The 7,500-nt window shown below is 40.1% G+C and overlaps 1 protein-coding gene across 4 annotated transcripts in view; it reads left to right on the top strand.

The window, feature by feature from the left end:
- The window catches only part of LOC137998714 (protein naked cuticle homolog 2-like), a 24,039-nt gene extending 21,869 nt beyond the window's left edge, over window positions 1-2,170 (top strand). For all 4 annotated transcript variants that reach the window (XM_068844636.1, XM_068844635.1, XM_068844637.1 and 1 more), the window contains one exon: window positions 1-2,170. This exon is cut by the window's left edge and continues 1,360 nt beyond it. The gene's annotated coding sequence lies outside the window, so the exon portion shown is untranslated.
- The last annotated feature ends 5,330 nt before the right edge of the window (window positions 2,171-7,500 follow it).

Here is a 7,500-nt window from a genome sequence, read left to right as displayed (position 1 = left end):
TATTTTAACACAGGTTCTGAGTAAACAATGATAAGAAATGAATACAGTAAGAATGTAGTCTACAAGTTAGAATAGGGGTACTATATACCGGTATGTTCCCTCTAATTTGCTGTGTTATTAAGGTGAACAAATTAGTTAAGAAGCAAAGGAATCAGACAACTTTAAAAATAAACCATCAAGAAGTGGTCCATTTTAAGAGTTTTTCATCTACAATGTGTGCTAAATGTGTTTTTATCACGTTTAAGGTCTGATTACAAGAACCACACAAATAACAATTACATGTATTACTGAAAGCCATACATGCACCTACACCCATTAGATTTTCTCCAGATGATTTTCCAAAGACAAAAAGAATGCTGTTTGTTTTGGTGTTATATGCAATAATTATTAAATTATCTTTCCAGTTCTTTGTATTGAATTTTTGATTAGTACATCCAGTGTTCTGTATTTGCAAAATCATACATTTGCAAGAGTGGTGGAATGATGGCTAAAACAGGAAAGGGAAATGAAAGGTCTTTCGTCTTAAGTTCAATTCCAAGCAAAATTCAAAGTACTCACCTTTTTCATAGGGGCTCATTTTTGGATGTTTCTTTAATCCTTCAAAAGCAAAATCCATTAAAGAGAATTTTCGTATCTCTGCCAAGTAATAATTGAAGACTTCCAGCCTTAATTTACTTCGGCACTTGGTTATTTACAATTTCCATTTTGTCAGAAATTCGCTGTAGCTAGGTTCCAAAAACTTACTTGATTTGTTAGAAGCATCTTTACATTACAGTTATGTTAACATCTTGCATGCAAAAATTAAATCAAACATTAATGTAACAGAGAAAAACGTTAGTCTCCCAAATTAATGTTCTGGTTTACACTTTAATTTCTTTTGAAAGAAAATGTGTGCTGATCATTGATTGCATGGAGTAGGGTTTCTGATCTAAACCAAAAGCTTCCTTCACATGTAATCGGAAGATTGAATGAAGGTTATTTTTATTTTTAGTAGCTATTAATTAAGGTCATGCCATGGTCACAGGAATTAAAATGTATACGTACTCTAAGGATTCTTTGTAATTTGAATTAAATCTGGGAACAAAATCTCTATTGTACAAAATTATTGCAATATTTAACAGTAATGTGCTACCAATTATCCATTAATATCTATATATTATAGAAAACGTATCTATTTTAAATTGAATGCAAGTTCATCAAGCGTCCATCTATTCAGTCGATTTTAGGAGCTAAGGGGTGGTATGTATTGAATATAAGGGCGGGTAATTTTACTAGCGAGATAAATGTATTCCTACTGTACAACCATTGTCAATAATATTTCTTTGTCAGTGTAGAACGGCATTTGGCTATTGTTTTGACTGGACAACTGAGGCAGGTGATATAAAAATGCAGTAATCCCATTGCTTTAACGGGAAGGGGATGGGTACTTGCAGTGGTCAGCCCTTTTGAAATCCTTTACGGATCCTCAGCAAATAAATATACATAGCTGATTTGTTAAATAGTAGGTTGATTAGTCTGTCACTGTAAACAGGGGTAAAATGAAGGTTCGGGTGAAATGCTGACCGTGGAAACAGCCCCAATTCTTTACTAATGCTAAACTTAGGCGTAAACAACGTTTTAGGCTTAATGATGCCTTAGTTACCATTAGTGAAAGTTTCTTTCCGCATTGTGCATTTTACCAAATATCTGCATGTTTACCCCTGCTCTGCGTTTTACGCTGCATGGTAAATTATTACTTTGTACATGAACGACAGATTAGTCAATAGGGGGTTTAAGAAACCACGGCGACGAAAACGTCACTTCAAAATATGACCTTGAGCTATCTGAAGTATTTCACGATTATTCTCTCTTGTTTACTTTGTACAATATAGAGTGCGGAATGATTTGAAGTAGAGAGAGAGAGAATGAAGATTTGCTGAAGTGTGTCCTCTTTGCCGTTTTTACGAGTGCGGGAAACAAATGTACAAAAATGCGTGCCACATGTTCAACACAAACATTTTTTTGTTTTAACCAATAGCATCTCTGTATTTTGGCGTTGTCTTTTCCGTAGCGGTGGTCGCTTCTTAAGCTCCCTATTCGGTTGTTTACATGGATACTTTGTTACATTGCGTACTTACTCAGACTTTCCCATAGCATTCATAGAACAGAATAAAACTTGAAAAGAATGGCACACCTTGTTTGCGTTCTTGCGTGTAAAAAGCGAATGACTGAAAGAATTTGGAAACACGTGATTGAAAAAGTACATACAGTATACATATTTGGGCAAGCGGAGCTCCTTATTTGTGTTTATTAGTTGTGTTTTTGTTTTCAGATATTTGTAAGTATAGAGATTTCCGTACATTTCCGTGATGAAACAGAAACGACAAATTGTCGTATTGGCCTTAATACTGGTCGTCGTATCAGCCTTTTGATTGGCTAGTATTATGTTGATCTTTTAACACTTGCCTCGTTAACTTAACGATCTCTGTACTTGTATAATTAACAAATTACTTCATGGTTGGCTCTTGTTTGTACGATTTATATTGCTCACTCGTTATGAAGGATCTTTAAACTTACTCGTTCGCTTCGCCCACTCATTCGTTTTACTCGTGAATAAAAATTGTACGCACTCATATTCCATATGACCAGTCCGACCTACTAGTTACTCTAAATTGCTCTTTTTGCTCTTTTGCGTCATGCACTGTTAACGTATTAAACCTTGGTAAAATGAGTGTTTTTGGTCTAATACAAGTTCAAAACAATGAACATCGCCAATTTAACCTAGGTAAAAACAGAATCAGCCTGAGAACGGATTTTACTGGCAACATAGACACTACAGTACAAAACCCGCATAAGAGAACCTACGTTTTTCAGTTTCAGGCTGATGCCGTTCTTATAATTGGGTACTTAGTTAAAAATCCGCCTCAAGCTGTTCTTAACATGTTCTTAAATTCTGTCTGAAAATTATACACCGTATTGCACAACTGACATTGCTTTATTAATAATTCTTTGATTGTACAACAGTATATATTGTCAAGAAAAACGAATTGATTTATGCATTTGCAGAGATTACTTGCTGTTTCACTTTCACAGCGAAAGTGGAAATAACAAGTAAAATCAATTATAAAATAAATTTTCTTTGTTGGAATTTTTTTGTACTCTTTGTAAGGGACAAAGAGCACAAAAAATTCCAATAAAGAAAATTGATTTTAGAGTGACAATGTTATCCTGACCCAATAATTTTTAATCTAAGTGGTACCCAGTATTTCCTAATATACAAGAACCTGTTGAATTTATCAGGCTGAATTGCTTCCAATGTATGTGGTGTTCTTTTTACCACATTTCATGCTGGAGGTTCTTAATCCACTTGTTCTTTTATGCGGGTTTTTACCTGTAGTGCACTTAGTTCTGTGTAATCTGCACTGATCGATCGGCTGAACAAAGGTCCAGCACACGTTGAATACAAACGTATTGAGATGATGGTCTGCTCTACACTGCAGTAGGTTAAAAGCTATTCTGTGAAAATCACAAGCGTAGACAAGACGTTTGAGATGACAACTCAGGTCAACAAGGGAGACAACAGTACCAAATCCAAACTATGATGAGCTAATTGAGAAGTAATAGCACCTACAAGAGTGCCGATGGATGATATGGACAAGGAGAGCGATTTACCTATACATGTGATTCTTAGTGCGAGTGACTACGCCTGTATAAAAACCGAGACAAAACCAAGAATTGGGAACCAATCAGAGCCAGTTGCTGAAGTAACGAAGCTTGGGTGGACCATTCTGTCGTCAGGGAGAGAAACCAAGCTGTCAAATACCTATCTGAAGAGAGCATCAGTAGTAGAATATGAACAACGTTAACTATGCGGGTGGGATGTTCTTGGCTTGGAAGAAAGACAGAGCTGTAGGAGACCAGCGCGGCGTCTATAGGGAATTTTTCATCGAGCAACTCCACAGACGTGAAGAGGGTTGGTACGAAACGCGATTACTCTGGAAGGCAGGTCATGCCGCTCTACCCACGAACGTGGAAGCATTAAGATATTAGAGAACCTGGTGAAGAAATTGCAACGGGAGCCTGGCATGATGGACAGGTACGATCAAGTTATCCAAAATCAGATAACCCAGGGGATTGTTGAAACAGTTGCAGACGATCAAGTGCCCAATGTGAGAGCCTCAAATAGAACTACATTCCACAAATCAGTTGAAAGAGGGTCAGCGGCCACCTCAAAATTGAGAATTGTGTTTTGATCCCTTGGCTAAGCCAGGAGAAGGTGGCCCGTCACTGAATGAATGTTTGGAAATGGGACCTCCATGGCAGTACTTCTTGTGAATGTCCTTGTGCGTAACCGCCTTAAGCCCATTGCTGTAGCAGCTGATATCAAGCACACTTTCTTACAAGTACGTATTAGACCGGATGACAGAAATGTGTGGTCAGGTTTCAATGAATTAGCAGTACGAAACCCTTCGGTCGTTGAAGTTTTGAGATTCACAGTTGCCCGTTTCTACTAGCTGGCACGCTCAAGTTGCATTTGGAGAATCGGAGAGAGAAATATCCAGATGATATACCGGGGGTGAAACCGTAACTGATGTTCAACGCTTCAAGGATGTCATCATATATATCAGTGTTTGGGGACGCAAATTTACACTTCATAAATGGGACTCAGTGGATCACGCCTAGCGAGTGAAGATGGTTCTCTAGCTGAGGAATACGGAACATTTGCAAAGCAACATTTAAGAGCTCAGGAAGGTGAAGCCAAGTTACTAGGGCTGTCGTGGAATAAAGACGACGACAAGATTGCTGTGACATTTTCCAAATAACCACCAGAAATTACCGAACGTGAAATCTTGCAGTTTCTAGCATCTGTGTATGATCCTCTTGGGCTGGTTTCCCCAACGTTACTTCTGGGAAAGATCGTGAGCTGTGAGATGATTATTTGTCATTGGATGAGAAGTTGTCTGAAAGTTGTACGAGACCTCCCTAGAAAGGTTGAAGTGCCAAGAAGTGTGCTTAAGTCCAAAGAACCAGTCGAAGAAGTGGAATTGCACGCATTCGGTGATGCAAGAAGTGGTGATACTATCAAGCCACCCGGACACCGACTTCACAGGGTAACCTTCGAGCGCAGATTTCATGTTGTTCACTGAGTTGGCAGCCATGTGGGCAGAAACCAGTTCTAACCTTTATGTCGTAAAAATTCTTCTTGGCTAATCTTGATTTCGTTGCCAGCAACCCTTGACTAACACCAGAGGCTTGAGTGATAACCGAACTGCATCACCGCAATGCATTGGATTGAAGGTGGGGACACCTACAAGCAGTTCGTGGCAAGTAAAGTGCAAAAAATAAATGACAAGGATTTCCTAAACTGGAGACATTGGCAGTCGAGGATCGGAGGCATATCAGCTGTCGTTCACCTATAGGATTCTAGAACAAACATGGCTTTCGAATCATGAAGCATATGAGTGGCTAAAGAACTTAGTCATACAATCGAGCAAGGAAAGTGAATCGGAAGCGAAGTCCGCTGGCGAAACATTCAGTGAAAGTTGCTGTTGAGTTCAAAGATTAGTTTGATCATTTGCTGGAGAAGCAGTCGTACTGGCCGACAGTTCGGATTTGCGCGTGGGTTAACCAATTCCTTCAAAACTATAGTTTCGGGAAGATTAAACGAATTTGCGACACTTCAACGACGATAGAAACTGGAAAAGTAGTCAAATGGTGGGTCAAAGATGATCAAGAGCGGTACAGGATGACAGAGAAGTTTGAAGGCGATCAACAAAAGCTGAACCTCTAGATGAATTCAGAAGGAATTTATGTGTGCAAGGGAAGCATTCATGGTAATTATCCCGTTTATTTGCCTCCACGTGAACTTGTCAGAGAAGATAGTAAACAGGCGCTCATATTCTGACCTTGCAACGGGTCGGGGGGGGGGGGGGGATGGGGGATGGTTCTTACGATGAGTCTGGTCAGGCAAGAGTTCTGGATCCCTCGTATTTGCATGATGTCCGCTAGCGAAGTACGTGATTAACCATCGCTGTGGGTGTACTGAAGAAGTTCTATGACATTCCCTTCCACAGTGCGCTGTCTTGTAACTTACCAGTCGACCGTGCAGAAGGCAGTTATCCTTTCCGGGTGAGAGGTGTGGACTACGCAGGTCCCATAAGTTAGTTCGCGCTTAGTTTGACAGGAGCAATACACTGCGAGCTTTTGACTGATCAGACAACCGAAGGGTGTGTAAAAAAACACGAGGCGGGGGAAACCCACGAAGGTCTACTCCGAAAACAGATTAAGTTTCTTAGTTGCATCTAATGATGTAAGTGCCTCAAGACTACGACTATTTAGCACATCACAACATCCAATGGCAGTTCAATCTAAGTAGGGATCCGTGGTGCATGGTGCGGTTAATACGAACGGGTGGTCGGAGTAGTCAAGCAAGCCTTCTACAAGTGAATTGGAAAAGCCAGACTGAAATTTGATGAACTTGAGGAAGTGTTGCTTGATGTTGAGGTGGTGTTTACAATCGACCTTTATCTTTTAGTGATACAAGGTTCAACATTTGTTGATCAACAAATGTTGCAGCTGTTGTTCAACAAATGTTGAACAGTGTGTCATACCATGTTGAATGTTGAAATACGCCATTCAACACGTTGAACGTTGTTGAACGATGTTTAATTAATGAAAATAGAGACCAGCTCTGTTCCGTTCAACACGTCTGTGCAACATTGTTCAACATTTGTTGAGAACCAAATGTTGCAGGACGTTGAATCGTGTGTCATCAGCTTTACGTTGAGGATGATATTTGAACTCCCAGTTCGCACTCCCAGTTCCATGATATATGTTCAACCTAACCTCCGGAAGTAGCATTAAACTCAGTAGAGAACGTTCATATGTGAAACAGAGTGAAATACCTTCGTCGCTGCACTGAAACAAGTATTGAGGTCGCGGTTTACGCATGAGTTCATCAGGCTGAGAGAAAGGCATCGTGAATTGCACACGTCCAAGGAACTGACTTTGAAAGTTGAGGATGTAGTGCTGATCGCGAAAAACCACCGTAATCGTGGGAAATGGAATACCACAATTGTCGTGAAACGTATCAATGGAAAGAACGGAGTTGTCCGAAGAGCTAAATTAAAGGACAGGAAGTCGTACCTTGAACGTGCCATTCAGCAACTTTGCCCAATGGAATGTGACTTTTCTGTTATGTCGTTCCAAACCAACCAGCACCATTAAATCCTCGGGCAAGAAAATTACCCCTTGATGGGCGACCTTGGCTGCCGGAAACCGCATCAGAGAAATCATTGAGGAAGATCAATGAACTGTAGTTCTTTGGTAATTTCTTGAATCATAGGGAGGCAGCATGGTCGAGTGGTTAGGACGTTGAGTTTGCATGCGGCTGCTCCGAGTTCAAATCCCGTTCTAACCTCTGGTTAGGATTTGTTTCCGGTTGTCCCGGATTCAACTCTACCACGCTTTGTAAATAGCCAACTGGTTGCCTCCTGCCAGTTGGGGTTCTTAATAACGTTT

The sequence above is a fragment of the Montipora foliosa genome, chromosome 1 (assembly GCF_036669935.1).
Source record: "Montipora foliosa isolate CH-2021 chromosome 1, ASM3666993v2, whole genome shotgun sequence".
NCBI lineage: Eukaryota > Metazoa > Cnidaria > Anthozoa > Scleractinia > Acroporidae > Montipora > Montipora foliosa.
This window is presented reverse-complemented; position numbering and strand designations above follow the sequence as displayed.